Below are 27,693 nucleotides of genomic sequence, written 5' to 3'. Positions count from 1 at the left end.
CTGGCTTACGGCCATACCACCCTGAACACGCCCGATCTCGTCTGATCTCGGAAGCTAAGCAGGGTCGGGCCTGGTCAGTACTTGGATGGGAGACCGCCTGGGAATACCAGGTGCTGTAAGCTTTTGCACTTCAACACACAAACGGCAGAGGGCGCTGCTGCTCACTCAGTGGAGGCAGCTTCAGGAAAGGCTTCGTGACAACGCTCCTGATTGCCTTTCGCTTTTGTGTAAAACAAAAAAACAACAAGAACGAAATATTTAGGAAATGCACAAACTTATTTATTCCGTAAATGCAGAAAATGTCTATGGCTAGTCCGTCTGGGCTCAGTAGTGAGGAACTTGTTAACCTTGTAGTGTGCAGCAGGCACAGTGTCCACCTGACACCCATGAGCAACGAGTTTTAATTCTTATTGGCTGCTGGCTGCGGTCCCGAAGAATACTGCGTAAATGCGCATCAATGTGATACCCTGAGGAGGGAACACGATATCATGGAGTTTCTAACATGGAGCAAGGTGAAGGTGATGCTACTATCCAGGACAGCCCCTGCTTAGCTTCAGAGGTCAGATGAGTTCAGGCGTGGTATGGCCGTAAGTGAGAGGCTTCCTCGACAACGGGGTTCATGTAGATACTGTAACCCATTTTGTTGTGATTTAAAAAACAATTTAGAGTGAAGGATATTGATTGGTTTCTATTTTTTTTAATACCTGCACATGACAGCACAGCTGTAATGCATACTCAATGCTGCAAACTTCACGTCATAAACATTTGTGAGTGTGTGCACAAAAACATCTACAGGTGCTCTGTGCATGTACAGTGATATTGATATAACGCTTGAAGATTTTGACATTACTACATCAGTGGGAGAGCTCTTTGCGCAAGACTCACTAACCATCCTATTAGAAAATGAGCTAAAAGAGTGCCTCAGATTCGTTTCAATATTTAAACTGTCATTTGCGTGTTGAAGTGCAGAAGCTTACAGCACCCGGTATTCCCAGGCAGTCACCCATCCAAGTACTGACCAGGCCTGCTTGGCTGCTTGGCTGCCGAGATCAGACGAGATCGGGCGTGTTCAGGGCGGTATGGCCGTAAGCGAGGGAACGCTTCAGAAACAGCCTTTTTATACATGCTGTGATGACACAGTCATGCTTACGTTTTCATGTTCTGTATACAAGCTGAATTCTCCAAACCGCAAAAATGTTGGACTTCCAAATGGTCCTAACACACTGTGTGCTCGCTGTCACTTTAACACTGTGCTGTGAGAACCTAACATGTGTTATTATCGTGATGTTACTGCGGGAAAAGCATTTTTGCAGCTCAATGTTGAAGCTGCAGTTAACAACAAAGGTTTGCATGTTCTCGCTGTAACACATGAAGTTTAGCACAATACTATAGTTTAAACGCTGTGACATTTGCAGCCTATAAAAGGTCTTTTATAGCGGGCTTCACTGGCTTACGGCCATACCACCCTGAACACGCCCGATCTCGTCTGATCTCGGAAGCTAAGCAGGGTCGGGCCTGGTCAGTACTTGGATGGGAGACCGCCTGGGAATACCAGGTGCTGTAAGCTTTTGCACTTCAACACACAAACGGCAGAGGGCGCTGCTGCTCACTCAGTGGAGGCAGCTTCAGGAAAGGCTTCGTGACAACGCTCCTGATTGCCTTTCGCTTTTGTGTAAAACAAAAAAACAACAAGAACGAAATATTTAGGAAATGCACAAACTTATTTATTCCGTAAATGCAGAAAATGTCTATGGCTAGTCCGTCTGGGCTCAGTAGTGAGGAACTTGTTAACCTTGTAGTGTGCAGCAGGCACAGTGTCCACCTGACACCCATGAGCAACGAGTTTTAATTCTTATTGGCTGCTGGCTGCGGTCCCGAAGAATACTGCGTAAATGCGCATCAATGTGATACCCTGAGGAGGGAACACGATATCATGGAGTTTCTAACATGGAGCAAGGTGAAGGTGATGCTACTATCCAGGACAGCCCCTGCTTAGCTTCAGAGGTCAGATGAGTTCAGGCGTGGTATGGCCGTAAGTGAGAGGCTTCCTCGACAACGGGGTTCATGTAGATACTGTAACCCAAAAACAATTTAGAGTGAAGGATATTGATTGGTTTCTATTTTTTTTAATACCTGCACATGACAGCACAGCTGTAATGCATACTCAATGCTGCAAACTTCACGTCATAAACATTTGTGAGTGTGTGCACAAAAACATCTACAGGTGCTCTGTGCATGTACAGTGATATTGATATAACGCTTGAAGATTTTGACATTACTACATCAGTGGGAGAGCTCTTTGCGCAAGACTCACTAACCATCCTATTAGAAAATGAGCTAAAAGAGTGCCTCAGATTCGTTTCAATATTTAAACTGTCATTTGCGTGTTGAAGTGCAAAAGCTTACAGCACCCGGTATTCCCAGGCGGTCACCCATCCAAGTACTGACCAGGCCCGGCCCTGCTTGGCTGCCGAGATCAGACGAGATCGGGCGTGTTCAGGGCGGTATGGCCGTAAGCGAGGGAACGCTTCAGAAACAGCCTTTTTATACATGCTGTGATGACACAGTCATGCTTACGTTTTCATGTTCTGTATACAAGCTGAATTCTCCAAACCGCAAAAATGTTGGACTTCCAAATGGTCCTAACACACTGTGTGCTCGCTGTCACTTTAACACTGTGCTGTGAGAACCTAACATGTGTTATTATCGTGATGTTACTGCGGGAAAAGCATTTTTGCAGCTCAATGTTGAAGCTGCAGTTAACAACAAAGGTTTGCATGTTCTCGCTGTAACACATGAAGTTTAGCACAATACTATAGTTTAAACGCTGTGACATTTGCAGCCTATAAAAGGTCTTTTATAGCGGGCTTCACTCGCTTACGGCCATACCACCCTGAACACGCCCGATCTCGTCTGATCTCGGAAGCTAAGCAGGGTCGGGCCTGGTCAGTACTTGGATGGGAGACCGCCTGGGAATACCAGGTGCTGTAAGCTTTTGCACTTCAACACACAAACGGCAGAGGGCGCTGCTGCTCACTCAGTGGAGGCAGCTTCAGGAAAGGCTTCGTGACAACGCTCCTGATTGCCTTTCGCTTTTGTGTAAAACAAAAAAACAACAAGAACGAAATATTTAGGAAATGCACAAACTTATTTATTCCGTAAATGCAGAAAATGTCTATGGCTAGTCCGTCTGGGCTCAGTAGTGAGGAACTTGTTAACCTTGTAGTGTGCAGCAGGCACAGTGTCCACCTGACACCCATGAGCAACGAGTTTTAATTCTTATTGGCTGCTGGCTGCGGTCCCGAAGAATACTGCGTAAATGCGCATCAATGCGATACCCTGAGCAGGGAACACGATATCATGGAGTTTGTAACATGGAGCAAGGTGAAGGTGATGCTACTATCCAGGACAGCCCCTGCTTAGCTTCAGAGGTCAGATGAGCTCAGGCGTGGTATGGCCGTAAGTGAGAGGCTTCCTCGACAACGGGGTTCATGTAGATACTGTAACCCATTTTGTTGTGATTTAAAAAACAATTTAGAGTGAATTATATTGATTGGTTTCTATTTTTTTTAATACCTGCACATGACAGCACAGCTGTAATGCATACTCAATGCTGCAAACTTCACGTCATAAACATTTGTGAGTGTGTGCACAAAAACATCTACAGGTGCTCTGTGCATGTACAGTGATATTGATATAACGCTTGAAGATTTTGACATTACTACATCAGTGGGAGAGCTCTTTGCGCAAGACTCACTAACCATCCTATTAGAAAATGAGCTAAAAGAGTGCCTCAGATTCGTTTCAATATTTAAACTGTCATTTGCGTGTTGAAGTGCAAAAGCTTACAGCACCCGGTATTCCCAGGCGGTCACCCATCCAAGTACTGACCAGGCCTGCTTGGCTGCTTGGCTGCCGAGATCAGACGAGATCGGGCGTGTTCAGGGCGGTATGGCCGTAAGCGAGGGAACGCTTCAGAAACAGCCTTTTTATACATGCTGTGATGACACAGTCATGCTTACGTTTTCATGTTCTGTATACAAGCTGAATTCTCCAAACCGCAAAAATGTTGGACTTCCAAATGGTCCTAACACACTGTGTGCTCGCTGTCACTTTAACACTGTGCTGTGAGAACCTAACATGTGTTATTATCGTGATGTTACTGCGGGAAAAGCATTTTTGCAGCTCAATGTTGAAGCTGCAGTTAACAACAAAGGTTTGCATGTTCTCGCTGTAACACATGAAGTTTAGCACAATACTATAGTTTAAACGCTGTGACATTTGCAGCCTATAAAAGGTCTTTTATAGCGGGCTTCACTCGCTTACGGCCATACCACCCTGAACACGCCCGATCTCGTCTGATCTCGGAAGCTAAGCAGGGTCGGGCCTGGTCAGTACTTGGATGGGAGACCGCCTGGGAATACCAGGTGCTGTAAGCTTTTGCACTTCAACACACAAACGGCAGAGGGCGCTGCTGCTCACTCAGTGGAGGCAGCTTCAGGAAAGGCTTCGTGACAACGCTCCTGATTGCCTTTCGCTTTTGTGTAAAACAAAAAAACAACAAGAACGAAATATTTAGGAAATGCACAAACTTATTTATTCCGTAAATGCAGAAAATGTCTATGGCTAGTCCGTCTGGGCTCAGTAGTGAGGAACTTGTTAACCTTGTAGTGTGCAGCAGGCACAGTGTCCACCTGACACCCATGAGCAACGAGTTTTAATTCTTATTGGCTGCTGGCTGCGGTCCCGAAGAATACTGCGTAAATGCGCATCAATGTGATACCCTGAGGAGGGAACACGATATCATGGAGTTTCTAACATGGAGCAAGGTGAAGGTGATGCTACTATCCAGGACAGCCCCTGCTTAGCTTCAGAGGTCAGATGAGTTCAGGCGTGGTATGGCCGTAAGTGAGAGGCTTCCTCGACAACGGGGTTCATGTAGATACTGTAACCCAAAAACAATTTAGAGTGAAGGATATTGATTGGTTTCTATTTTTTTTAATACCTGCACATGACAGCACAGCTGTAATGCATACTCAATGCTGCAAACTTCACGTCATAAACATTTGTGAGTGTGTGCACAAAAACATCTACAGGTGCTCTGTGCATGTACAGTGATATTGATATAACGCTTGAAGATTTTGACATTACTACATCAGTGGGAGAGCTCTTTGCGCAAGACTCACTAACCATCCTATTAGAAAATGAGCTAAAAGAGTGCCTCAGATTCGTTTCAATATTTAAACTGTCATTTGCGTGTTGAAGTGCAAAAGCTTACAGCACCCGGTATTCCCAGGCGGTCACCCATCCAAGTACTGACCAGGCCCGGCCCTGCTTGGCTGCCGAGATCAGACGAGATCGGGCGTGTTCAGGGCGGTATGGCCGTAAGCGAGGGAACGCTTCAGAAACAGCCTTTTTATACATGCTGTGATGACACAGTCATGCTTACGTTTTCATGTTCTGTATACAAGCTGAATTCTCCAAACCGCAAAAATGTTGGACTTCCAAATGGTCCTAACACACTGTGTGCTCGCTGTCACTTTAACACTGTGCTGTGAGAACCTAACATGTGTTATTATCGTGATGTTACTGCGGGAAAAGCATTTTTGCAGCTCAATGTTGAAGCTGCAGTTAACAACAAAGGTTTGCATGTTCTCGCTGTAACACATGAAGTTTAGCACAATACTATAGTTTAAACGCTGTGACATTTGCAGCCTATAAAAGGTCTTTTATAGCGGGCTTCACTGGCTTACGGCCATACCACCCTGAACACGCCCGATCTCGTCTGATCTCGGAAGCTAAGCAGGGTCGGGCCTGGTCAGTACTTGGATGGGAGACCGCCTGGGAATACCAGGTGCTGTAAGCTTTTGCACTTCAACACACAAACGGCAGAGGGCGCTGCTGCTCACTCAGTGGAGGCAGCTTCAGGAAAGGCTTCGTGACAACGCTCCTGATTGCCTTTCGCTTTTGTGTAAAACAAAAAAACAACAAGAACGAAATATTTAGGAAATGCACAAACTTATTTATTCCGTAAATGCAGAAAATGTCTATGGCTAGTCCGTCTGGGCTCAGTAGTGAGGAACTTGTTAACCTTGTAGTGTGCAGCAGGCACAGTGTCCACCTGACACCCATGAGCAACGAGTTTTAATTCTTATTGGCTGCTGGCTGCGGTCCCGAAGAATACTGCGTAAATGCGCATCAATGCGATACCCTGAGCAGGGAACACGATATCATGGAGTTTGTAACATGGAGCAAGCTGAAGGTGATGCTACTATCCAGGACAGCCCCTGCTTAGCTTCAGAGGTCAGATGAGCTCAGGCGTGGTATGGCCGTAAGTGAGAGGCTTCCTCGACAACGGGGTTCATGTAGATACTGTAACCCATTTTGTTGTGATTTAAAAAACAATTTAGAGTGAAGGATATTGATTGGTTTCTATTTTTTTTAATACCTGCACATGACAGCACAGCTGTAATGCATACTCAATGCTGCAAACTTCACGTCATAAACATTTGTGAGTGTGTGCACAAAAACATCTACAGGTGCTCTGTGCATGTACAGTGATATTGATATAGCGCTTGAAGATTTTGACATTACTACATCAGTGGGAGAGCTCTTTGCGCAAGACTCACTAACCATCCTATTAGAAAATGAGCTAAAAGAGTGCCTCAGATTCGTTTCAATATTTAAACTGTCATTTGCGTGTTGAAGTGCAAAAGCTTACAGCACCCGGTATTCCCAGGCGGTCACCCATCCAAGTACTGACCAGGCCCGGCCCTGCTTGGCTGCCGAGATCAGACGAGATCGGGCGTGTTCAGGGCGGTATGGCCGTAAGCGAGGGAACGCTTCAGAAACAGCCTTTTTATACATGCTGTGATGACACAGTCATGCTTACGTTTTCATGTTCTGTATACAAGCTGAATTCTCCAAACCGCAAAAATGTTGGACTTCCAAATGGTCCTAACACACTGTGTGCTCGCTGTCACTTTAACACTGTGCTGTGAGAACCTAACATGTGTTATTATCGTGATGTTACTGCGGGAAAAGCATTTTTGCAGCTCAATGTTGAAGCTGCAGTTAACAACAAAGGTTTGCATGTTCTCGCTGTAACACATGAAGTTTAGCACAATACTATAGTTTAAACGCTGTGACATTTGCAGCCTATAAAAGGTCTTTTATAGCGGGCTTCACTGGCTTACGGCCATACCACCCTGAACACGCCCGATCTCGTCTGATCTCGGAAGCTAAGCAGGGTCGGGCCTGGTCAGTACTTGGATGGGAGACCGCCTGGGAATACCAGGTGCTGTAAGCTTTTGCACTTCAACACACAAACGGCAGAGGGCGCTGCTGCTCACTCAGTGGAGGCAGCTTCAGGAAAGGCTTCGTGACAACGCTCCTGATTGCCTTTCGCTTTTGTGTAAAACAAAAAAACAACAAGAACGAAATATTTAGGAAATGCACAAACTTATTTATTCCGTAAATGCAGAAAATGTCTATGGCTAGTCCGTCTGGGCTCAGTAGTGAGGAACTTGTTAACCTTGTAGTGTGCAGCAGGCACAGTGTCCACCTGACACCCATGAGCAACGAGTTTTAATTCTTATTGGCTGCTGGCTGCGGTCCCGAAGAATACTGCGTAAATGCGCATCAATGTGATACCCTGAGCAGGGAACACGATATCATGGAGTTTCTAACATGGAGCAAGGTGAAGGTGATGCTACTATCCAGGACAGCCCCTGCTTAGCTTCAGAGGTCAGATGAGTTCAGGCGTGGTATGGCCGTAAGTGAGAGGCTTCCTCGACAACGGGGTTCATGTAGATACTGTAACCCATTTTGTTGTGATTTAAAAAACAATTTAGAGTGAAGGATATTGATTGGTTTCTATTTTTTTTAATACCTGCACATGACAGCACAGCTGTAATGCATACTCAATGCTGCAAACTTCACGTCATAAACATTTGTGAGTGTGTGCACAAAAACATCTACAGGTGCTCTGTGCATGTACAGTGATATTGATATAACGCTTGAAGATTTTGACATTACTACATCAGTGGGAGAGCTCTTTGCGCAAGACTCACTAACCATCCTATTAGAAAATGAGCTAAAAGAGTGCCTCAGATTCGTTTCAATATTTAAACTGTCATTTGCGTGTTGAAGTGCAAAAGCTTACAGCACCCGGTATTCCCAGGCGGTCACCCATCCAAGTACTGACCAGGCCCGGCCCTGCTTGGCTGCCGAGATCAGACAAGATCGGGCGTGTTCAGGGCGGTATGGCCGTAAGCGATGGAACGCTTCAGAAACAGCCTTTTTATACATGCTGTGATGACACAGTCATGCTTACGTTTTCATGTTCTGTATACAAGCTGAATTCTCCAAACCGCAAAAATGTTGGACTTCCAAATGGTCCTAACACACTGTGTGCTCGCTGTCACTTTAACACTGTGCTGTGAGAACCTAACATGTGTTATTATCGTGATGTTACTGCGGGAAAAGCATTTTTGCAGCTCAATGTTGAAGCTGCAGTTAACAACAAAGGTTTGCATGTTCTCGCTGTAACACATGAAGTTTAGCACAATACTATAGTTTAAACGCTGTGACATTTGCAGCCTATAAAAGGTCTTTTATAGCGGGCTTCACTTGCTTACGGCCATACCACCCTGAACACGCCCGATCTCGTCTGATCTCGGAAGCTAAGCAGGGTCGGGCCTGGTCAGTACTTGGATGGGAGACCGCCTGGGAATACCAGGTGCTGTAAGCTTTTGCACTTCAACACACAAACGGCAGAGGGCGCTGCTGCTCACTCAGTGGAGGCAGCTTCAGGAAAGGCTTCGTGACAACGCTCCTGATTGCCTTTCGCTTTTGTGTAAAACAAAAAAACAACAAGAACGAAATATTTAGGAAATGCACAAACTTATTTATTCCGTAAATGCAGAAAATGTCTATGGCTAGTCCGTCTGGGCTCAGTAGTGAGGAACTTGTTAACCTTGTAGTGTGCAGCAGGCACAGTGTCCACCTGACACCCATGAGCAACGAGTTTTAATTCTTATTGGCTGCTGGCTGCGGTCCCGAAGAATACTGCGTAAATGCGCATCAATGTGATACCCTGAGCAGGGAACACGATATCATGGAGTTTCTAACATGGAGCAAGGTGAAGGTGATGCTACTATCCAGGACAGCCCCTGCTTAGCTTCAGAGGTCAGATGAGCTCAGGCGTGATATGGCCGTAAGTGAGAGGCTTCCTCGACAACGGGGTTCATGTAGATACTGTAACCCATTTTGTTGTGATTTAAAAAACAATTTAGAGTGAAGGATATTGATTGGTTTCTATTTTTTTTAATACCTGCACATGACAGCACAGCTGTAATGCATACTCAATGCTGCAAACTTCACGTCATAAACATTTGTGAGTGTGTGCACAAAAACATCTACAGGTGCTCTGTGCATGTACAGTGATATTGATATAACGCTTGAAGATTTTGACATTACTACATCAGTGGGAGAGCTCTTTGCGCAAGACTCACTAACCATCCTATTAGAAAATGAGCTAAAAGAGTGCCTCAGATTCGTTTCAATATTTAAAGTGTCATTTGCGTGTTGAAGTGCAAAAGCTTACAGCACCCGGTATTCCCAGGCGGTCACCCATCCAAGTACTGACCAGGCCCGGCCCTGCTTGGCTGCCGAGATCAGACGAGATCGGGCGTGTTCAGGGCGGTATGGCCGTAAGCGAGGGAACGCTTCAGAAACAGCCTTTTTATACATGCTGTGATGACACAGTCATGCTTACGTTTTCATGTTCTGTATACAAGCTGAATTCTCCAAACCGCAAAAATGTTGGACTTCCAAATGGTCCTAACACACTGTGTGCTCGCTGTCACTTTAACACTGTGCTGTGAGAACCTAACATGTGTTATTATCGTGATGTTACTGCGGGAAAAGCATTTTTGCAGCTCAATGTTGAAGCTGCAGTTAACAACAAAGGTTTGCATGTTCTCGCTGTAACACATGAAGTTTAGCACAATACTATAGTTTAAACGCTGTGACATTTGCAGCCTATAAAAGGTCTTTTATAGCGGGCTTCACTGGCTTACGGCCATACCACCCTGAACACGCCCGATCTCGTCTGATCTCGGAAGCTAAGCAGGGTCGGGCCTGGTCAGTACTTGGATGGGAGACCGCCTGGGAATACCAGGTGCTGTAAGCTTTTGCACTTCAACACACAAACGGCAGAGGGCGCTGCTGCTCACTCAGTGGAGGCAGCTTCAGGAAAGGCTTCGTGACAACGCTCCTGATTGCCTTTCGCTTTTGTGTAAAACAAAAAAACAACAAGAACGAAATATTTAGGAAATGCACAAACTTATTTATTCCGTAAATGCAGAAAATGTCTATGGCTAGTCCGTCTGGGCTCAGTAGTGAGGAACTTGTTAACCTTGTAGTGTGCAGCAGGCACAGTGTCCACCTGACACCCATGAGCAACGAGTTTTAATTCTTATTGGCTGCTGGCTGCGGTCCCGAAGAATACTGCGTAAATGCGCATCAATGTGATACCCTGAGCAGGGAACACGATATCATGGAGTTTCTAACATGGAGCAAGGTGAAGGTGATGCTACTATCCAGGACAGCCCCTGCTTAGCTTCAGAGGTCAGATGAGTTCAGGCGTGGTATGGCCGTAAGTGAGAGGCTTCCTCGACAACGGGGTTCATGTAGATACTGTAACCCATTTTGTTGTGATTTAAAAAACAATTTAGAGTGAAGGATATTGATTGGTTTCTATTTTTTTTAATACCTGCACATGACAGCACAGCTGTAATGCATACTCAATGCTGCAAACTTCACGTCATAAACATTTGTGAGTGTGTGCACAAAAACATCTACAGGTGCTCTGTGCATGTACAGTGATATTGATATAACGCTTGAAGATTTTGACATTACTACATCAGTGGGAGAGCTCTTTGCGCAAGACTCACTAACCATCCTATTAGAAAATGAGCTAAAAGAGTGCCTCAGATTCGTTTCAATATTTAAACTGTCATTTGCGTGTTGAAGTGCAAAAGCTTACAGCACCCGGTATTCCCAGGCGGTCACCCATCCAAGTACTGACCAGGCCCGGCCCTGCTTGGCTGCCGAGATCAGACGAGATCGGGCGTGTTCAGGGCGGTATGGCCGTAAGCGATGGAACGCTTCAGAAACAGCCTTTTTATACATGCTGTGATGACACAGTCATGCTTACGTTTTCATGTTCTGTATACAAGCTGAATTCTCCAAACCGCAAAAATGTTGGACTTCCAAATGGTCCTAACACACTGTGTGCTCGCTGTCACTTTAACACTGTGCTGTGAGAACCTAACATGTGTTATTATCGTGATGTTACTGCGGGAAAAGCATTTTTGCAGCTCAATGTTGAAGCTGCAGTTAACAACAAAGGTTTGCATGTTCTCGCTGTAACACATGAAGTTTAGCACAATACTATAGTTTAAACGCTGTGACATTTGCAGCCTATAAAAGGTCTTTTATAGCGGGCTTCACTGGCTTACGGCCATACCACCCTGAACACGCCCGATCTCGTCTGATCTCGGAAGCTAAGCAGGGTCGGGCCTGGTCAGTACTTGGATGGGAGACCGCCTGGGAATACCAGGTGCTGTAAGCTTTTGCACTTCAACACACAAACGGCAGAGGGCGCTGCTGCTCACTCAGTGGAGGCAGCTTCAGGAAAGGCTTCGTGACAACGCTCCTGATTGCCTTTCGCTTTTGTGTAAAACAAAAAAACAACAAGAACGAAATATTTAGGAAATGCACAAACTTATTTATTCCGTAAATGCAGAAAATGTCTATGGCTAGTCCGTCTGGGCTCAGTAGTGAGGAACTTGTTAACCTTGTAGTGTGCAGCAGGCACAGTGTCCACCTGACACCCATGAGCAACGAGTTTTAATTCTTATTGGCTGCTGGCTGCGGTCCCGAAGAATACTGCGTAAATGCGCATCAATGTGATACCCTGAGCAGGGAACACGATATCATGGAGTTTCTAACATGGAGCAAGGTGAAGGTGATGCTACTATCCAGGACAGCCCCTGCTTAGCTTCAGAGGTCAGATGAGCTCAGGCGTGGTATGGCCGTAAGTGAGAGGCTTCCTCGACAACGGGGTTCATGTAGATACTGTAACCCATTTTGTTGTGATTTAAAAAACAATTTAGAGTGAAGGATATTGATTGGTTTCTATTTTTTTTAATACCTGCACATGACAGCACAGCTGTAATGCATACTCAATGCTGCAAACTTCACGTCATAAACATTTGTGAGTGTGTGCACAAAAACATCTACAGGTGCTCTGTGCATGTACAGTGATATTGATATAACGCTTGAAGATTTTGACATTACTACATCAGTGGGAGAGCTCTTTGCGCAAGACTCACTAACCATCCTATTAGAAAATGAGCTAAAAGAGTGCCTCAGATTCGTTTCAATATTTAAACTGTCATTTGCGTGTTGAAGTGCAAAAGCTTACAGCACCCGGTATTCCCAGGCCGGGCCCTGCTTGGCTGCCGAGATCAGACGAGATCGGGGGTGTTCAGGGCGGTATGGCCGTAAGCGAGGGAACGCTTCAGAAACAGCCTTTTTATACATGCTGTGATGACACAGTCATGCTTACGTTTTCATGTTCTGTATACAAGCTGAATTCTCCAAACCGCAAAAATGTTGGACTTCCAAATGGTCCTAACACACTGTGTGCTCGCTGTCACTTTAACACTGTGCTGTGAGAACCTAACATGTGTTATTATCGTGATGTTACTGCGGGAAAAGCATTTTTGCAGCTCAATGTTGAAGCTGCAGTTAACAACAAAGGTTTGCATGTTCTCGCTGTAACACATGAAGTTTAGCACAATACTATAGTTTAAACGCTGTGACATTTGCAGCCTATAAAAGGTCTTTTATAGCGGGCTTCACTGGCTTACGGCCATACCACCCTGAACACGCCCGATCTCATCTGATCTCGGAAGCTAAGCAGGGTCGGGCCTGGTCAGTACTTGGATGGGAGACCGCCTGGGAATACCAGGTGCTGTAAGCTTTTGCACTTCAACACACAAACGGCAGAGGGCGCTGCTGCTCACTCAGTGGAGGCAGCTTCAGGAAAGGCTTCGTGACAACGCTCCTGATTGCCTTTCGCTTTTGTGTAAAACAAAAAAACAACAAGAACGAAATATTTAGGAAATGCACAAACTTATTTATTCCGTAAATGCAGAAAATGTCTATGGCTAGTCCGTCTGGGCTCAGTAGTGAGGAACTTGTTAACCTTGTAGTGTGCAGCAGGCACAGTGTCCACCTGACACCCATGAGCAACGAGTTTTAATTCTTATTGGCTGCTGGCTGCGGTCCCGAAGAATACTGCGTAAATGCGCATCAATGTGATACCCTGAGCAGGGAACACGATATCATGGAGTTTCTAACATGGAGCAAGGTGAAGGTGATGCTACTATCCAGGACAGCCCCTGCTTAGCTTCAGAGGTCAGATGAGTTCAGGCGTGGTATGGCCGTAAGTGAGAGGCTTCCTCGACGACGGGGTTCATGTAGATACTGTAACCCATTTTGTTGTGATTTAAAAAACAATTTAGAGTGAAGGATATTGATTGGTTTCTATTTTTTTTAATACCTGCACATGACAGCACAGCTGTAATGCATACTCAATGCTGCAAACTTCACGTCATAAACATTTGTGAGTGTGTGCACAAAAACATCTACAGGTGCTCTGTGCATGTACAGTGATATTGATATAACGCTTGAAGATTTTGACATTACTACATCAGTGGGAGAGCTCTTTGCGCAAGACTCACTAACCATCCTATTAGAAAATGAGCTAAAAGAGTGCCTCAGATTCGTTTCAATATTTAAACTGTCATTTGCGTGTTGAAGTGCAAAAGCTTACAGCACCCGGTATTCCCAGGCGGTCACCCATCCAAGTACTGACCAGGCCCGGCCCTGCTTGGCTGCCGAGATCAGACGAGATCGGGCGTGTTCAGGGCGGTATGGCCGTAAGCGAGGGAACGCTTCAGAAACAGCCTTTTTATACATACTGTGATGACACAGTCATGCTTACGTTTTCATGTTCTGTATACAAGCTGAATTCTCCAAACCGCAAAAATGTTGGACTTCCAAATGGTCCTAACACACTGTGTGCTCGCTGTCACTTTAACACTGTGCTGTGAGAACCTAACATGTGTTATTATCGTGATGTTACTGCGGGAAAAGCATTTTTGCAGCTCAATGTTGAAGCTGCAGTTAACAACAAAGGTTTGCATGTTCTCGCTGTAACACATGAAGTTTAGCACAATACTATAGTTTAAATGGTGTGACATTTGCAGCCTACAAAAGGTCTTTTATAGCAGGCGTCCCTCGCTTACGGCCATACCACCCTGAGCATGCCCGATCTCGTCTGATCTCGGAAACTAAGCAGGGTCGGGTCTGGTCAGTACTTGGATGGGAGACCGCCTGGGAATACCAGGTGCTGTAAGCTTTTGCACTTCAACACACAAACGGCAGAGGGCGCTGCTGCTCACTCAGTGGAGGCAGCTTCAGGAAAGGCTTCGTGACAACGCTCCTGATTGCCTTTCGCTTTTGTGTAAAACAAAAAAACAACAAGAACGAAATATTTAGGAAATGCACAAACTTATTTATTCCGTAAATGCAGAAAATGTCTATGGCTAGTCCGTCTGGGCTCAGTAGTGAGGAACTTGTTAACCTTGTAGTGTGCAGCAGGCGCAGTGTCCACCTGACACCCATGAGCAACGAGTTTTAATTCTTATTGGCTGCTGGCTGCGGTCCCGAAGAATACTGCGTAAATGCGCATCAATGTGATACCCTGAGCAGGGAACACGATATCATGGAGTTTCTAACATGGAGCAAGGTGAAGGTGATGCTACTATCCAGGACAGCCCCTGCTTAGCTTCAGAGGTCAGATGAGTTCAGGCGTGGTATGGCCGTAAGTGAGAGGCTTCCTCGACAACGGGGTTCATGTAGATACTGTAACCCATTTTGTTGTGATTTAAAAAACAATTTAGAGTGAAGGATATTGATTGGTTTCTATTTTTTTTAATACCTGCACATGACAGCACAGCTGTAATGCATACTCAATGCTGCAAACTTCACGTCATAAACATTTGTGAGTGTGTGCACAAAAACATCTACAGGTGCTCTGTGCATGTACAGTGATATTGATATAACGCTTGAAGATTTTGACATTACTACATCAGTGGGAGAGCTCTTTGCGCAAGACTCACTAACCATCCTATTAGAAAATGAGCTAAAAGAGTGCCTCAGATTCGTTTCAATATTTAAACTGTCATTTGCGTGTTGAAGTGCAAAGGCTTACAGCACCCGGTATTCCCGGGCGGTCACCCATCCAAGTACTGACCAGGCCCGGCCCTGCCCTGCTTGGCTGTCGAGATCAGACGAGATCGGGCGTGTTCAGGGCGGTATGGCCGTAAGCGAGGGAACGCTTCAGAAACAGCCTTTTTATACATGCTGTGATGACACAGTCATGCTTACGTTTTCATGTTCTGTATACAAGCTGAATTCTCCAAACCGCAAAAATGTTGGACTTCCAAATGGTCCTAACACACTGTGTGCTCGCTGTCACTTTAACACTGTGCTGTGAGAACCTAACATGTGTTATTATCGTGATGTTACTGCGGGAAAAGCATTTTTGCAGCTCAATGTTGAAGCTGCAGTTAACAACAAAGGTTTGCATGTTCTCGCTGTAACACATGAAGTTTAGCACAATACTATAGTTTAAACGCTGTGACATTTGCAGCCTATAAAAGGTCTTTTATAGCGGGCTTCACTGGCTTACGGCCATACCACCCTGAACACGCCCGATCTCGTCTGATTTCGGAAGCTAAGCAGGGTCGGGCCTGGTCAGTACTTGGATGGGAGACCGCCTGGGAATACCAGGTGCTGTAAGCTTTTGCACTTCAACACACAAACGGCAGAGGGCGCTGCTGCTCACTCAGTGGAGGCAGCTTCAGGAAAGGCTTCGTGACAACGCTCCTGATTGCCTTTCGCTTTTGTGTAAAACAAAAAAACAACAAGAACGAAATATTTAGGAAATGCACAAACTTATTTATTCCGTAAATGCAGAAAATGTCTATGGCTAGTCCGTCTGGGCTCAGTAGTGAGGAACTTGTTAACCTTGTAGTGTGCAGCAGGCACAGTGTCCACCTGACACCCATGAGCAACGAGTTTTAATTCTTATTGGCTGCTGGCTGCGGTCCCGAAGAATACTGCGTAAATGCGCATCAATGTGATACCCTGAGCAGGGAACACGATATCATGGAGTTTCTAACATGGAGCAAGGTGAAGGTGATGCTACTATCCAGGACAGCCCCTGCTTAGCTTCAGAGGTCAGATGAGTTCAGGCGTGGTATGGCCGTAAGTGAGAGGCTTCCTCGACAACGGGGTTCATGTAGATACTGTAACCCATTTTGTTGTGATTTAAAAAACAATTTAGAGTGAAGGATATTGATTGGTTTCTATTTTTTTTAATACCTGCACATGACAGCACAGCTGTAATGCATACTCAATGCTGCAAACTTCACGTCATAAACATTTGTGAGTGTGTGCACAAAAACATCTACAGGTGCTCTGTGCATGTACAGTGATATTGATATAACGCTTGAAGATTTTGACATTACTACATCAGTGGGAGAGCTCTTTGCGCAAGACTCACTAACCATCCTATTAGAAAATGAGCTAAAAGAGTGCCTCAGATTCGTTTCAATATTTAAACTGTCATTTGCGTGTTGAAGTGCAAAAGCTTACAGCACCCGGTATTCCCAGGCCCGGCCCTGCTTGGCTGCCGAGATCAGACGAGATCGGGGGTGTTCAGGGCGGTATGGCCGTAAGCGAGGGAACGCTTCAGAAACAGCCTTTTTATACATGCTGTGATGACACAGTCATGCTTACGTTTTCATGTTCTGTATACAAGCTGAATTCTCCAAACCGCAAAAATGTTGGACTTCCAAATGGTCCTAACACACTGTGTGCTCGCTGTCACTTTAACACTGTGCTGTGAGAACCTAACATGTGTTATTATCGTGATGTTACTGCGGGAAAAGCATTTTTGCAGCTCAATGTTGAAGCTGCAGTTAACAACAAAGGTTTGCATGTTCTCGCTGTAACACATGAAGTTTAGCACAATACTATAGTTTAAACGCTGTGACATTTGCAGCCTATAAAAGGTCTTTTATAGCGGGCTTCACTCGCTTACGGCCATACCACCCTGAACACGCCCGATCTCGTCTGATCTCGGAAGCTAAGCAGGGTCGGGCCTGGTCAGTACTTGGATGGGAGACCGCCTGGGAATACCAGGTGCTGTAAGCTTTTGCACTTCAACACACAAACGGCAGAGGGCGCTGCTGCTCACTCAGTGGAGGCAGCTTCAGGAAAGGCTTCGTGACAACGCTCCTGATTGCCTTTCGCTTTTGTGTAAAACAAAAAAACAACAAGAACGAAATATTTAGGAAATGCACAAACTTATTTATTCCGTAAATGCAGAAAATGTCTATGGCTAGTCCGTCTGGGCTCAGTAGTGAGGAACTTGTTAACCTTGTAGTGTGCAGCAGGCACAGTGTCCACCTGACACCCATGAGCAACGAGTTTTAATTCTTATTGGCTGCTGGCTGCGGTCCCGAAGAATACTGCGTAAATGCGCATCAATGTGATACCCTGAGCAGGGAACACGATATCATGGAGTTTCTAACATGGAGCAAGGTGAAGGTGATGCTACTATCCAGGACAGCCCCTGCTTAGCTTCAGAGGTCAGATGAGTTCAGGCGTGGTATGGCCGTAAGTGAGAGGCTTCCTCGACGACGGGGTTCATGTAGATACTGTAACCCATTTTGTTGTGATTTAAAAAACAATTTAGAGTGAAGGATATTGATTGGTTTCTATTTTTTTTAATACCTGCACATGACAGCACAGCTGTAATGCATACTCAATGCTGCAAACTTCACGTCATAAACATTTGTGAGTGTGTGCACAAAAACATCTACAGGTGCTCTGTGCATGTACAGTGATATTGATATAACGCTTGAAGATTTTGACATTACTACATCAGTGGGAGAGCTCTTTGCGCAAGACTCACTAACCATCCTATTAGAAAATGAGCTAAAAGAGTGCCTCAGATTCGTTTCAATATTTAAACTGTCATTTGCGTGTTGAAGTGCAAAAGCTTACAGCACCCGGTATTCCCAGGCGGTCACCCATCCAAGTACTGACCAGGCCCGGCCCTGCTTGGCTGCCGAGATCAGACGAGATCGGGCGTGTTCAGGGCGGTATGGCCGTAAGCGAGGGAACGCTTCAGAAACAGCCTTTTTATACATGCTGTGATGACACAGTCATGCTTACGTTTTCATGTTCTGTATACAAGCTGAATTCTCCAAACCGCAAAAATGTTGGACTTCCAAATGGTCCTAACACACTGTGTGCTCGCTGTCACTTTAACACTGTGCTGTGAGAACCTAACATGTGTTATTATCGTGATGTTACTGCGGGAAAAGCATTTTTGCAGCTCAATGTTGAAGCTGCAGTTAACAACAAAGGTTTGCATGTTCTCGCTGTAACACATGAAGTTTAGCACAATACTATAGTTTAAATGGTGTGACATTTGCAGCCTACAAAAGGTCTTTTATAGCAGGCGTCCCTCGCTTACGGCCATACCACCCTGAGCATGCCCGATCTCGTCTGATCTCGGAAACTAAGCAGGGTCGGGTCTGGTCAGTACTTGGATGGGAGACCGCCTGGGAATACCAGGTGCTGTAAGCTTTTGCACTTCAACACACAAACGGCAGAGGGCGCTGCTGCTCACTCAGTGGAGGCAGCTTCAGGAAAGGCTTCGTGACAACGCTCCTGATTGCCTTTCGCTTTTGTGTAAAACAAAAAAACAACAAGAACGAAATATTTAGGAAATGCACAAACTTATTTATTCCGTAAATGCAGAAAATGTCTATGGCTAGTCCGTCTGGGCTCAGTAGTGAGGAACTTGTTAACCTTGTAGTGTGCAGCAGGCGCAGTGTCCACCTGACACCCATGAGCAACGAGTTTTAATTCTTATTGGCTGCTGGCTGCGGTCCCGAAGAATACTGCGTAAATGCGCATCAATGTGATACCCTGAGCAGGGAACACGATATCATGGAGTTTCTAACATGGAGCAAGGTGAAGGTGATGCTACTATCCAGGACAGCCCCTGCTTAGCTTCAGAGGTCAGATGAGTTCAGGCGTGGTATGGCCGTAAGTGAGAGGCTTCCTCGACAACGGGGTTCATGTAGATACTGTAACCCATTTTGTTGTGATTTAAAAAACAATTTAGAGTGAAGGATATTGATTGGTTTCTATTTTTTTTAATACCTGCACATGACAGCACAGCTGTAATGCATACTCAATGCTGCAAACTTCACGTCATAAACATTTGTGAGTGTGTGCACAAAAACATCTACAGGTGCTCTGTGCATGTACAGTGATATTGATATAACGCTTGAAGATTTTGACATTACTACATCAGTGGGAGAGCTCTTTGCGCAAGACTCACTAACCATCCTATTAGAAAATGAGCTAAAAGAGTGCCTCAGATTCGTTTCAATATTTAAACTGTCATTTGCGTGTTGAAGTGCAAAAGCTTACAGCACCCGGTATTCCCAGGCGGTCACCCATCCAAGTACTGACCAGGCCCGGCCCTGCTTGGCTGCCGAGAGCAGACGAGATCGGGCGTGTTCAGGGCGGTATGGCCGTAAGCGAGGGAACGCTTCAGAAACAGCCTTTTTATAAATGCTGTGATGACACAGTCATGCTTACGTTTTCATGTTCTGTATACAAGCTGAATTCTCCAAACCGCAAAAATGTTGGACTTCCAAATGGTCCTAACACACTGTGTGCTCGCTGTCACTTTAACACTGTGCTGTGAGAACCTAACATGTGTTATTATCGTGATGTTACTGCGGGAAAAGCATTTTTGCAGCTCAATGTTGAAGCTGCAGTTAACAACAAAGGTTTGCATGTTCTCGCTGTAACACATGAAGTTTAGCACAATACTATAGTTTAAACGCTGTGACATTTGCAGCCTATAAAAGGTCTTTTATAGCGGGCTTCACTGGCTTACGGCCATACCACCCTGAACACGCCCGATCTCGTCTGATCTCGGAAGCTAAGCAGGGTCGGGCCTGGTCAGTACTTGGATGGGAGACCGCCTGGGAATACCAGGTGCTGTAAGCTTTTGCACTTCAACACACAAACGGCAGAGGGCGCTGCTGCTCACTCAGTGGAGGCAGCTTCAGGAAAGGCTTCGTGACAACGCTCCTGATTGCCTTTCGCTTTTGTGTAAAACAAAAAAACAACAAGAACGAAATATTTAGGAAATGCACAAACTTATTTATTCCGTAAATGCAGAAAATGTCTATGGCTAGTCCGTCTGGGCTCAGTAGTGAGGAACTTGTTAACCTTGTAGTGTGCAGCAGGCACAGTGTCCACCTGACACCCATGAGCAACGAGTTTTAATTCTTATTGGCTGCTGGCTGCGGTCCCGAAGAATACTGCGTAAATGCGCATCAATGTGATACCCTGAGCAGGGAACACGATATCATGGAGTTTCTAACATGGAGCAAGGTGAAGGTGATGCTACTATCCAGGACAGCCCCTGCTTAGCTTCAGAGGTCAGATGAGCTCAGGCGTGGTATGGCCGTAAGTGAGAGGCTTCCTCGACAACGGGGTTCATGTAGATACTGTAACCCATTTTGTTGTGATTTAAAAAACAATTTAGAGTGAAGGATATTGATTGGTTTCTATTTTTTTTAATACCTGCACATGACAGCACAGCTGTAATGCATACTCAATGCTGCAAACTTCACGTCATAAACATTTGTGAGTGTGTGCACAAAAACATCTACAGGTGCTCTGTGCATGTACAGTGATATTGATATAACGCTTGAAGATTTTGACATTACTACATCAGTGGGAGAGCTCTTTGCGCAAGACTCACTAACCATCCTATTAGAAAATGAGCTAAAAGAGTGCCTCAGATTCGTTTCAATATTTAAACTGTCATTTGCGTGTTGAAGTGCAAAAGCTTACAGCACCCGGTATTCCCAGGCGGTCACCCATCCAAGTACTGACCAGGCCCGGCCCTGCCCTGCTTGGCTGCCGAGATCAGACGAGATCGGGCGTGTTCAGGGCGGTATGGCCGTAAGCGAGGGAACGCTTCAGAAACAGCCTTTTTATACATGCTGTGATGACACAGTCATGCTTACGTTTTCATGTTCTGTATACAAGCTGAATTCTCCAAACCGCAAAAATGTTGGACTTCCAAATGGTCCTAACACACTGTGTGCTCGCTGTCACTTTAACACTGTGCTGTGAGAACCTAACATGTGTTATTATCGTGATGTTACTGCGGGAAAAGCATTTTTGCAGCTCAATGTTGAAGCTGCAGTTAACAACAAAGGTTTGCATGTTCTCGCTGTAACACATGAAGTTTAGCACAATACTATAGTTTAAACGCTGTGACATTTGCAGCCTATAAAAGGTCTTTTATAGCGGGCTTCACTCGCTTACGGCCATACCACCCTGAACACGCCCGATCTCGTCTGATCTCGGAAGCTAAGCAGGGTCGGGCCTGGTCAGTACTTGGATGGGAGACCGCCTGGGAATACCAGGTGCTGTAAGCTTTTGCACTTCAACACACAAACGGCAGAGGGCGCTGCTGCTCACTCAGTGGAGGCAGCTTCAGGAAAGGCTTCGTGACAACGCTCCTGATTGCCTTTCGCTTTTGTGTAAAACAAAAAAACAAAAAGAACGAAATATTTAGGAAATGCACAAACTTATTTATTCCGTAAATGCAGAAAATGTCTATGGCTAGTCCGTCTGGGCTCAGTAGTGAGGAACTTGTTAACCTTGTAGTGTGCAGCAGGCACAGTGTCCACCTGACACCCATGAGCAACGAGTTTTAATTCTTATTGGCTGCTGGCTGCGGTCCCGAAGAATACTGCGTAAATGCGCATCAATGTGATACCCTGAGCAGGGAACACGATATCATGGAGTTTCTAACATGGAGCAAGGTGAAGGTGATGCTACTATCCAGGACAGCCCCTGCTTAGCTTCAGAGGTCAGATGAGTTCAGGCGTGGTATGGCCGTAAGTGAGAGGCTTCCTCGACAACGGGGTTCATGTAGATACTGTAACCCATTTTGTTGTGATTTAAAAAACAATTTAGAGTGAAGGATATTGATTGGTTTCTATTTTTTTTAATACCTGCACATGACAGCACAGCTGTAATGCATACTCAATGCTGCAAACTTCACGTCATAAACATTTGTGAGTGTGTGCACAAAAACATCTACAGGTGCTCTGTGCATGTACAGTGATATTGATATAACGCTTGAAGATTTTGACATTACTACATCAGTGGGAGAGCTCTTTGCGCAAGACTCACTAACCATCCTATTAGAAAATGAGCTAAAAGAGTGCCTCAGATTCGTTTCAATATTTAAACTGTCATTTGCGTGTTGAAGTGCAAAAGCTTACAGCACCCGGTATTCCCAGGCGGTCACCCATCCAAGTACTGAACAGGCCCGGCCCTGCTTGGCTGCCGAGATCAGACGAGATCGGGCGTGTTCAGGGCGGTATGGCCGTAAGCGAAGGAACGCTTCAGAAACAGCCTTTTTATACATGCTGTGATGACACAGTCATGCTTACGTTTTCATGTTCTGTATACAAGCTGAATTCTCCAAACCGCAAAAATGTTGGACTTCCAAATGGTCCTAACACACTGTGTGCTCGCTGTCACTTTAACACTGTGCTGTGAGAACCTAACATGTGTTATTATCGTGATGTTACTGCGGGAAAAGCATTTTTGCAGCTCAATGTTGAAGCTGCAGTTAACAACAAAGGTTTGCATGTTCTCGCTGTAACACATGAAGTTTAGCACAATACTATAGTTTAAACGCTGTGACATTTGCAGCCTATAAAAGGTCTTTTATAGCGGGCTTCACTGGCTTACGGCCATACCACCCTGAACACGCCTGATCTCGGAAGCTAAGCAGGGTCGGGCCTGGTCAGTACTTGGATGGGAGACCGCCTGGGAATACCAGGTGCTGTAAGCTTTTGCACTTCAACACACAAACGGCAGAGGGCGCTGCTGCTCACTCAGTGGAGGCAGCTTCAGGAAAGGCTTCGTGACAACGCTCCTGATTGCCTTTCGCTTTTGTGTAAAACAAAAAAACAACAAGAACGAAATATTTAGGAAATGCACAAACTTATTTATTCCGTAAATGCAGAAAATGTCTATGGCTAGTCCGTCTGGGCTCAGTAGTGAGGAACTTGTTAACCTTGTAGTGTGCAGCAGGCACAGTGTCCACCTGACACCCATGAGCAACGAGTTTTAATTCTTATTGGCTGCTGGCTGCGGTCCCGAAGAATACTGCGTAAATGCGCATCAATGTGATACCCTGAGCAGGGAACACGATATCATGGAGTTTCTAACATGGAGCAAGGTGAAGGTGATGCTACTATCCAGGACAGCCCCTGCTTAGCTTCAGAGGTCAGATGAGTTCAGGCGTGGTATGGCCGTAAGTGAGAGGCTTCCTCGACAACGGGGTTCATGTAGATACTGTAACCCATTTTGTTGTGATTTAAAAAACAATTTAGAGTGAAGGATATTGATTGGTTTCTATTTTTTTTAATACCTGCACATGACAGCACAGCTGTAATGCATACTCAATGCTGCAAACTTCACGTCATAAACATTTGTGAGTGTGTGCACAAAAACATCTACAGGTGCTCTGTGCATGTACAGTGATATTGATATAACGCTTGAAGATTTTGACATTACTACATCAGTGGGAGAGCTCTTTGCGCAAGACTCACTAACCATCCTATTAGAAAATGAGCTAAAAGAGTGCCTCAGATTCGTTTCAATATTTAAACTGTCATTTGCGTGTTGAAGTGCAAAAGCTTACAGCACCCGGTATTCCCAGGCGGTCACCCATCCAAGTACTGACCAGGCCCGGCCCTGCTTGGCTGCCGAGATCAGACGAGATCGGGCGTGTTCAGGGCGGTATGGCCGTAAGCGAGGGAACGCTTCAGAAACAGCCTTTTTATACATGCTGTGATGACACAGTCATGCTTACGTTTTCATGTTCTGTATACAAGCTGAATTCTCCAAACCGCAAAAATGTTGGACTTCCAAATGGTCCTAACACACTGTGTGCTCGCTGTCACTTTAACACTGTGCTGTGAGAACCTAACATGTGTTATTATCGTGATGTTACTGCGGGAAAAGCATTTTTGCAGCTCAATGTTGAAGCTGCAGTTAACAACAAAGGTTTGCATGTTCTCGCTGTAACACATGAAGTTTAGCACAATACTATAGTTTAAACGCTGTGACATTTGCAGCCTATAAAAGGTCTTTTATAGCGGGCTTCACTGGCTTACGGCCATACCACCCTGAACACGCCCGATCTCGTCTGATCTCGGAAGCTAAGCAGGGTCGGGCCTGGTCAGTACTTGAATGGGAGACCGCCTGGGAATACCAGGTGCTGTAAGCTTTTGCACTTCAACACACAAACGGCAGAGGGCGCTGCTGCTCACTCAGTGGAGGCAGCTTCAGGAAAGGCTTCGTGACAACGCTCCTGATTGCCTTTCGCTTTTGTGTAAAACAAAAAAACAACAAGAACGAAATATTTAGGAAATGCACAAACTTATTTATTCCGTAAATGCAGAAAATGTCTATGGCTAGTCCGTCTGGGCTCAGTAGTGAGGAACTTGTTAACCTTGTAGTGTGCAGCAGGCACAGTGTCCACCTGACACCCATGAGCAACGAGTTTTAATTCTTATTGGCTGCTGGCTGCGGTCCCGAAGAATACTGCGTAAATGCGCATCAATGTGATACCCTGAGGAGGGAACACGATATCATGGAGTTTCTAACATGGAGCAAGGTGAAGGTGATGCTACTATCCAGGACAGCCCCTGCTTAGCTTCAGAGGTCAGATGAGCTCAGGCGTGGTATGGCCGTAAGTGAGAGGCTTCCTCGACAACGGGGTTCATGTAGATACTGTAACCCATTTTGTTGTGATTTAAAAAACAATTTAGAGTGAAGGATATTGATTGGTTTCTATTTTTTTTAATACCTGCACATGACAGCACAGCTGTAATGCATACTCAATGCTGCAAACTTCACGTCATAAACATTTGTGAGTGTGTGCACAAAAACATCTACAGGTGCTCTGTGCATGTACAGTGATATTGATATAACGCTTGAAGATTTTGACATTACTACATCAGTGGGAGAGCTCTTTGCGCAAGACTCACTAACCATCCTATTAGAAAATGAGCTAAAAGAGTGCCTCAGATTCGTTTCAATATTTAAACTGTCATTTGCGTGTTGAAGTGCAAAAGCTTACAGCACCCGGTATTCCCAGGCGGTCACCCATCCAAGTACTGACCAGGCCCGGCCCTGCTTGGCTGCCGAGATCAGACGAGATCGGGCGTGTTCAGGGCGGTATGGCCGTAAGCGAGGGAACGCTTCAGAAACAGCCTTTTTATACATGCTGTGATGACACAGTCATGCTTACGTTTTCATGTTCTGTATACAAGCTGAATTCTCCAAACCGCAAAAATGTTGGACTTCCAAATGGTCCTAACACACTGTGTGCTCGCTGTCACTTTAACACTGTGCTGTGAGAACCTAACATGTGTTATTATCGTGATGTTACTGCGGGAAAAGCATTTTTGCAGCTCAATGTTGAAGCTGCAGTTAACAACAAAGGTTTGCATGTTCTCGCTGTAACACATGAAGTTTAGCACAATACTATAGTTTAAACGCTGTGACATTTGCAGCCTATAAAAGGTCTTTTATAGCGGGCTTCACTGGCTTACGGCCATACCACCCTGAACACGCCCAATCTCGTCTGATCTCGGAAGCTAAGCAGGGTCGGGCCTGGTCAGTACTTGGATGGGAGACCGCCTGGGAATACCAGGTGCTGTAAGCTTTTGCACTTCAACACACAAACGGCAGAGGGCGCTGCTGCTCACTCAGTGGAGGCAGCTTCAGGAAAGGCTTCGTGACAACGCTCCTGATTGCCTTTCGCTTTTGTGTAAAACAAAAAAACAACAAGAACGAAATATTTAGGAAATGCACAAACTTATTTATTCCGTAAATGCAGAAAATGTCTATGGCTAGTCCGTCTGGGCTCAGTAGTGAGGAACTTGTTAACCTTGTAGTGTGCAGCAGGCACAGTGTCCACCTGACACCCATGAGCAACGAGTTTTAATTCTTATTGGCTGCTGGCTGCGGTCCCGAAGAATACTGCGTAAATGCGCATCAATGTGATACCCTGAGGAGGGAACACGATATCATGGAGTTTCTAACATGGAGCAAGGTGAAGGTGATGCTACTATCCAGGACAGCCCCTGCTTAGCTTCAGAGGTCAGATGAGTTCAGGCGTGGTATGGCCGTAAGTGAGAGGCTTCCTCGACAACGGGGTTCATGTAGATACTGTAACCCATTTTGTTGTGATTTAAAAAACAATTTAGAGTGAAGGATATTGATTGGTTTCTATTTTTTTTAATACCTGCACATGACAGCACAGCTGTAATGCATACTCAATGCTGCAAACTTCACGTCATAAACATTTGTGAGTGTGTGCACAAAAACATCTACAGGTGCTCTGTGCATGTACAGTGATATTGATATAACGCTTGAAGATTTTGACATTACTACATCAGTGGGAGAGCTCTTTGCGCAAGACTCACTAACCATCCTATTAGAAAATGAGCTAAAAGAGTGCCTCAGATTCGTTTCAATATTTAAACTGTCATTTGCGTGTTGAAGTGCAAAAGCTTACAGCACCCGGTATTCCCAGGCGGTCACCCATCCAAGTACTGACCAGGCCCGTCCCTGCTTGGCTGCCGAGATCAGACGAGATCGGGCGTGTTCAGGGCGGTATGGCCGTAAGCGAGGGAATGCTTCAGAAACAGCCTTTTTATACATGCTGTGATGACACAGTCATGCTTACGTTTTCATGTTCTGTATACAAGCTGAATTCTCCAAACCGCAAAAATGTTGGACTTCCAAATGGTCCTAACACACTGTGTGCTCGCTGTCACTTTAACACTGTGCTGTGAGAACCTAACATGTGTTATTATCGTGATGTTACTGCGGGAAAAGCATTTTTGCAGCTCAATGTTGAAGCTGCAGTTAACAACAAAGGTTTGCATGTTCTCGCTGTAACACATGAAGTTTAGCACAATACTATAGTTTAAACGCTGTGACATTTGCAGCCTATAAAAGGTCTTTTATAGCGGGCTTCACTGGCTTACGGCCATACCACCCTGAACACGCCCGATCTCGTCTGATCTCGGAAGCTAAGCAGGGTCGGGCCTGGTCAGTACTTGGATGGGAGACCGCCTGGGAATACCAGGTGCTGTAAGCTTTTGCACTTCAACACACAAACGGCAGAGGGCGCTGCTGCTCACTCAGTGGAGGCAGCTTCAGGAAAGGCTTCGTGACAACGCTCCTGATTGCCTTTCGCTTTTGTGTAAAACAAAAAAACAACAAGAACGAAATATTTAGGAAATGCACAAACTTATTTATTCCGTAAATGCAGAAAATGTCTATGGCTAGTCCGTCTGGGCTCAGTAGTGAGGAACTTGTTAACCTTGTAGTGTG

At 45.4% G+C, this 27,693-nt stretch overlaps 34 non-coding genes and 3 pseudogenes across 34 annotated transcripts; 20 read left to right on the top strand and 17 right to left on the bottom strand.

Annotated features, from left to right (window-relative positions):
• The first annotated feature begins 3 nt into the window (after positions 1–3).
• LOC134622008 (5S ribosomal RNA) lies at positions 4–122 on the top strand. The gene has a single exon (XR_010092718.1). It is a non-coding gene; the product is annotated as a 5S ribosomal RNA (ribosomal RNA).
• An 848-nt stretch (positions 123–970) lies between these two features.
• Positions 971–1,091, bottom strand: LOC134621810 (5S ribosomal RNA; annotated as a pseudogene).
• Positions 1,092–1,448: 357 nt separating this feature from the next.
• On the top strand, positions 1,449–1,567 carry LOC134622007 (5S ribosomal RNA). The gene has a single exon (XR_010092717.1). It is a non-coding gene; the product is annotated as a 5S ribosomal RNA (ribosomal RNA).
• An 832-nt stretch (positions 1,568–2,399) lies between these two features.
• Positions 2,400–2,518, bottom strand: LOC134621471 (5S ribosomal RNA). Its single transcript, XR_010092229.1, has one exon. It is a non-coding gene; the product is annotated as a 5S ribosomal RNA (ribosomal RNA).
• Positions 2,519–2,875: 357 nt separating this feature from the next.
• Positions 2,876–2,994, top strand: LOC134622006 (5S ribosomal RNA). Its single transcript, XR_010092716.1, has one exon. It is a non-coding gene; the product is annotated as a 5S ribosomal RNA (ribosomal RNA).
• An 848-nt stretch (positions 2,995–3,842) lies between these two features.
• Positions 3,843–3,963, bottom strand: LOC134621802 (5S ribosomal RNA; annotated as a pseudogene).
• Positions 3,964–4,320: 357 nt separating this feature from the next.
• LOC134622005 (5S ribosomal RNA) lies at positions 4,321–4,439 on the top strand. Its single transcript, XR_010092715.1, has one exon. It is a non-coding gene; the product is annotated as a 5S ribosomal RNA (ribosomal RNA).
• Positions 4,440–5,271: 832 nt separating this feature from the next.
• Positions 5,272–5,390, bottom strand: LOC134621470 (5S ribosomal RNA). Its single transcript, XR_010092228.1, has one exon. It is a non-coding gene; the product is annotated as a 5S ribosomal RNA (ribosomal RNA).
• Positions 5,391–5,747: 357 nt separating this feature from the next.
• On the top strand, positions 5,748–5,866 carry LOC134622004 (5S ribosomal RNA). Its single transcript, XR_010092714.1, has one exon. It is a non-coding gene; the product is annotated as a 5S ribosomal RNA (ribosomal RNA).
• An 848-nt stretch (positions 5,867–6,714) lies between these two features.
• Positions 6,715–6,833, bottom strand: LOC134621469 (5S ribosomal RNA). The gene has a single exon (XR_010092227.1). It is a non-coding gene; the product is annotated as a 5S ribosomal RNA (ribosomal RNA).
• A 357-nt stretch (positions 6,834–7,190) lies between these two features.
• On the top strand, positions 7,191–7,309 carry LOC134622003 (5S ribosomal RNA). Its single transcript, XR_010092713.1, has one exon. It is a non-coding gene; the product is annotated as a 5S ribosomal RNA (ribosomal RNA).
• Positions 7,310–8,157: 848 nt separating this feature from the next.
• On the bottom strand, positions 8,158–8,276 carry LOC134621685 (5S ribosomal RNA). Its single transcript, XR_010092432.1, has one exon. It is a non-coding gene; the product is annotated as a 5S ribosomal RNA (ribosomal RNA).
• A 357-nt stretch (positions 8,277–8,633) lies between these two features.
• Positions 8,634–8,752, top strand: LOC134622002 (5S ribosomal RNA). The gene has a single exon (XR_010092712.1). It is a non-coding gene; the product is annotated as a 5S ribosomal RNA (ribosomal RNA).
• An 848-nt stretch (positions 8,753–9,600) lies between these two features.
• On the bottom strand, positions 9,601–9,719 carry LOC134621468 (5S ribosomal RNA). Its single transcript, XR_010092226.1, has one exon. It is a non-coding gene; the product is annotated as a 5S ribosomal RNA (ribosomal RNA).
• Positions 9,720–10,076: 357 nt separating this feature from the next.
• On the top strand, positions 10,077–10,195 carry LOC134622001 (5S ribosomal RNA). The gene has a single exon (XR_010092711.1). It is a non-coding gene; the product is annotated as a 5S ribosomal RNA (ribosomal RNA).
• An 848-nt stretch (positions 10,196–11,043) lies between these two features.
• LOC134621467 (5S ribosomal RNA) lies at positions 11,044–11,162 on the bottom strand. The gene has a single exon (XR_010092225.1). It is a non-coding gene; the product is annotated as a 5S ribosomal RNA (ribosomal RNA).
• Positions 11,163–11,519: 357 nt separating this feature from the next.
• On the top strand, positions 11,520–11,638 carry LOC134622000 (5S ribosomal RNA). The gene has a single exon (XR_010092710.1). It is a non-coding gene; the product is annotated as a 5S ribosomal RNA (ribosomal RNA).
• A 1,297-nt stretch (positions 11,639–12,935) lies between these two features.
• Positions 12,936–13,054, top strand: LOC134622134 (5S ribosomal RNA). The gene has a single exon (XR_010092837.1). It is a non-coding gene; the product is annotated as a 5S ribosomal RNA (ribosomal RNA).
• An 848-nt stretch (positions 13,055–13,902) lies between these two features.
• Positions 13,903–14,021, bottom strand: LOC134621466 (5S ribosomal RNA). The gene has a single exon (XR_010092224.1). It is a non-coding gene; the product is annotated as a 5S ribosomal RNA (ribosomal RNA).
• Positions 14,022–14,378: 357 nt separating this feature from the next.
• On the top strand, positions 14,379–14,497 carry LOC134621610 (5S ribosomal RNA). Its single transcript, XR_010092361.1, has one exon. It is a non-coding gene; the product is annotated as a 5S ribosomal RNA (ribosomal RNA).
• Positions 14,498–15,345: 848 nt separating this feature from the next.
• LOC134621786 (5S ribosomal RNA) lies at positions 15,346–15,469 on the bottom strand. The gene has a single exon (XR_010092527.1). It is a non-coding gene; the product is annotated as a 5S ribosomal RNA (ribosomal RNA).
• Positions 15,470–15,826: 357 nt separating this feature from the next.
• LOC134622138 (5S ribosomal RNA) lies at positions 15,827–15,945 on the top strand. The gene has a single exon (XR_010092841.1). It is a non-coding gene; the product is annotated as a 5S ribosomal RNA (ribosomal RNA).
• Positions 15,946–17,242: 1,297 nt separating this feature from the next.
• On the top strand, positions 17,243–17,361 carry LOC134621998 (5S ribosomal RNA). Its single transcript, XR_010092708.1, has one exon. It is a non-coding gene; the product is annotated as a 5S ribosomal RNA (ribosomal RNA).
• An 848-nt stretch (positions 17,362–18,209) lies between these two features.
• Positions 18,210–18,328, bottom strand: LOC134621464 (5S ribosomal RNA). The gene has a single exon (XR_010092221.1). It is a non-coding gene; the product is annotated as a 5S ribosomal RNA (ribosomal RNA).
• A 357-nt stretch (positions 18,329–18,685) lies between these two features.
• LOC134621609 (5S ribosomal RNA) lies at positions 18,686–18,804 on the top strand. Its single transcript, XR_010092360.1, has one exon. It is a non-coding gene; the product is annotated as a 5S ribosomal RNA (ribosomal RNA).
• An 848-nt stretch (positions 18,805–19,652) lies between these two features.
• On the bottom strand, positions 19,653–19,771 carry LOC134621684 (5S ribosomal RNA). Its single transcript, XR_010092431.1, has one exon. It is a non-coding gene; the product is annotated as a 5S ribosomal RNA (ribosomal RNA).
• A 357-nt stretch (positions 19,772–20,128) lies between these two features.
• On the top strand, positions 20,129–20,247 carry LOC134621996 (5S ribosomal RNA). The gene has a single exon (XR_010092707.1). It is a non-coding gene; the product is annotated as a 5S ribosomal RNA (ribosomal RNA).
• Positions 20,248–21,095: 848 nt separating this feature from the next.
• On the bottom strand, positions 21,096–21,219 carry LOC134621750 (5S ribosomal RNA). The gene has a single exon (XR_010092494.1). It is a non-coding gene; the product is annotated as a 5S ribosomal RNA (ribosomal RNA).
• Positions 21,220–21,576: 357 nt separating this feature from the next.
• On the top strand, positions 21,577–21,695 carry LOC134621995 (5S ribosomal RNA). Its single transcript, XR_010092706.1, has one exon. It is a non-coding gene; the product is annotated as a 5S ribosomal RNA (ribosomal RNA).
• An 848-nt stretch (positions 21,696–22,543) lies between these two features.
• LOC134621620 (5S ribosomal RNA) lies at positions 22,544–22,662 on the bottom strand. The gene has a single exon (XR_010092370.1). It is a non-coding gene; the product is annotated as a 5S ribosomal RNA (ribosomal RNA).
• A 357-nt stretch (positions 22,663–23,019) lies between these two features.
• On the top strand, positions 23,020–23,128 carry LOC134621790 (5S ribosomal RNA; annotated as a pseudogene).
• Positions 23,129–23,976: 848 nt separating this feature from the next.
• On the bottom strand, positions 23,977–24,095 carry LOC134621463 (5S ribosomal RNA). Its single transcript, XR_010092220.1, has one exon. It is a non-coding gene; the product is annotated as a 5S ribosomal RNA (ribosomal RNA).
• Positions 24,096–24,452: 357 nt separating this feature from the next.
• LOC134622111 (5S ribosomal RNA) lies at positions 24,453–24,571 on the top strand. The gene has a single exon (XR_010092814.1). It is a non-coding gene; the product is annotated as a 5S ribosomal RNA (ribosomal RNA).
• An 848-nt stretch (positions 24,572–25,419) lies between these two features.
• On the bottom strand, positions 25,420–25,538 carry LOC134621462 (5S ribosomal RNA). Its single transcript, XR_010092219.1, has one exon. It is a non-coding gene; the product is annotated as a 5S ribosomal RNA (ribosomal RNA).
• Positions 25,539–25,895: 357 nt separating this feature from the next.
• LOC134622184 (5S ribosomal RNA) lies at positions 25,896–26,014 on the top strand. The gene has a single exon (XR_010092885.1). It is a non-coding gene; the product is annotated as a 5S ribosomal RNA (ribosomal RNA).
• An 848-nt stretch (positions 26,015–26,862) lies between these two features.
• LOC134621529 (5S ribosomal RNA) lies at positions 26,863–26,981 on the bottom strand. The gene has a single exon (XR_010092283.1). It is a non-coding gene; the product is annotated as a 5S ribosomal RNA (ribosomal RNA).
• A 357-nt stretch (positions 26,982–27,338) lies between these two features.
• Positions 27,339–27,457, top strand: LOC134621994 (5S ribosomal RNA). Its single transcript, XR_010092705.1, has one exon. It is a non-coding gene; the product is annotated as a 5S ribosomal RNA (ribosomal RNA).
• The last annotated feature ends 236 nt before the right edge of the window (positions 27,458–27,693 follow it).

Source organism: Pelmatolapia mariae, linkage group LG23 (genome assembly GCF_036321145.2).
Source record: "Pelmatolapia mariae isolate MD_Pm_ZW linkage group LG23, Pm_UMD_F_2, whole genome shotgun sequence".
NCBI lineage: Eukaryota > Metazoa > Chordata > Actinopteri > Cichliformes > Cichlidae > Pelmatolapia > Pelmatolapia mariae.
Note: the sequence above shows the minus strand (reverse complement) of the source record. Positions and strands in the feature narration are given on the sequence as shown.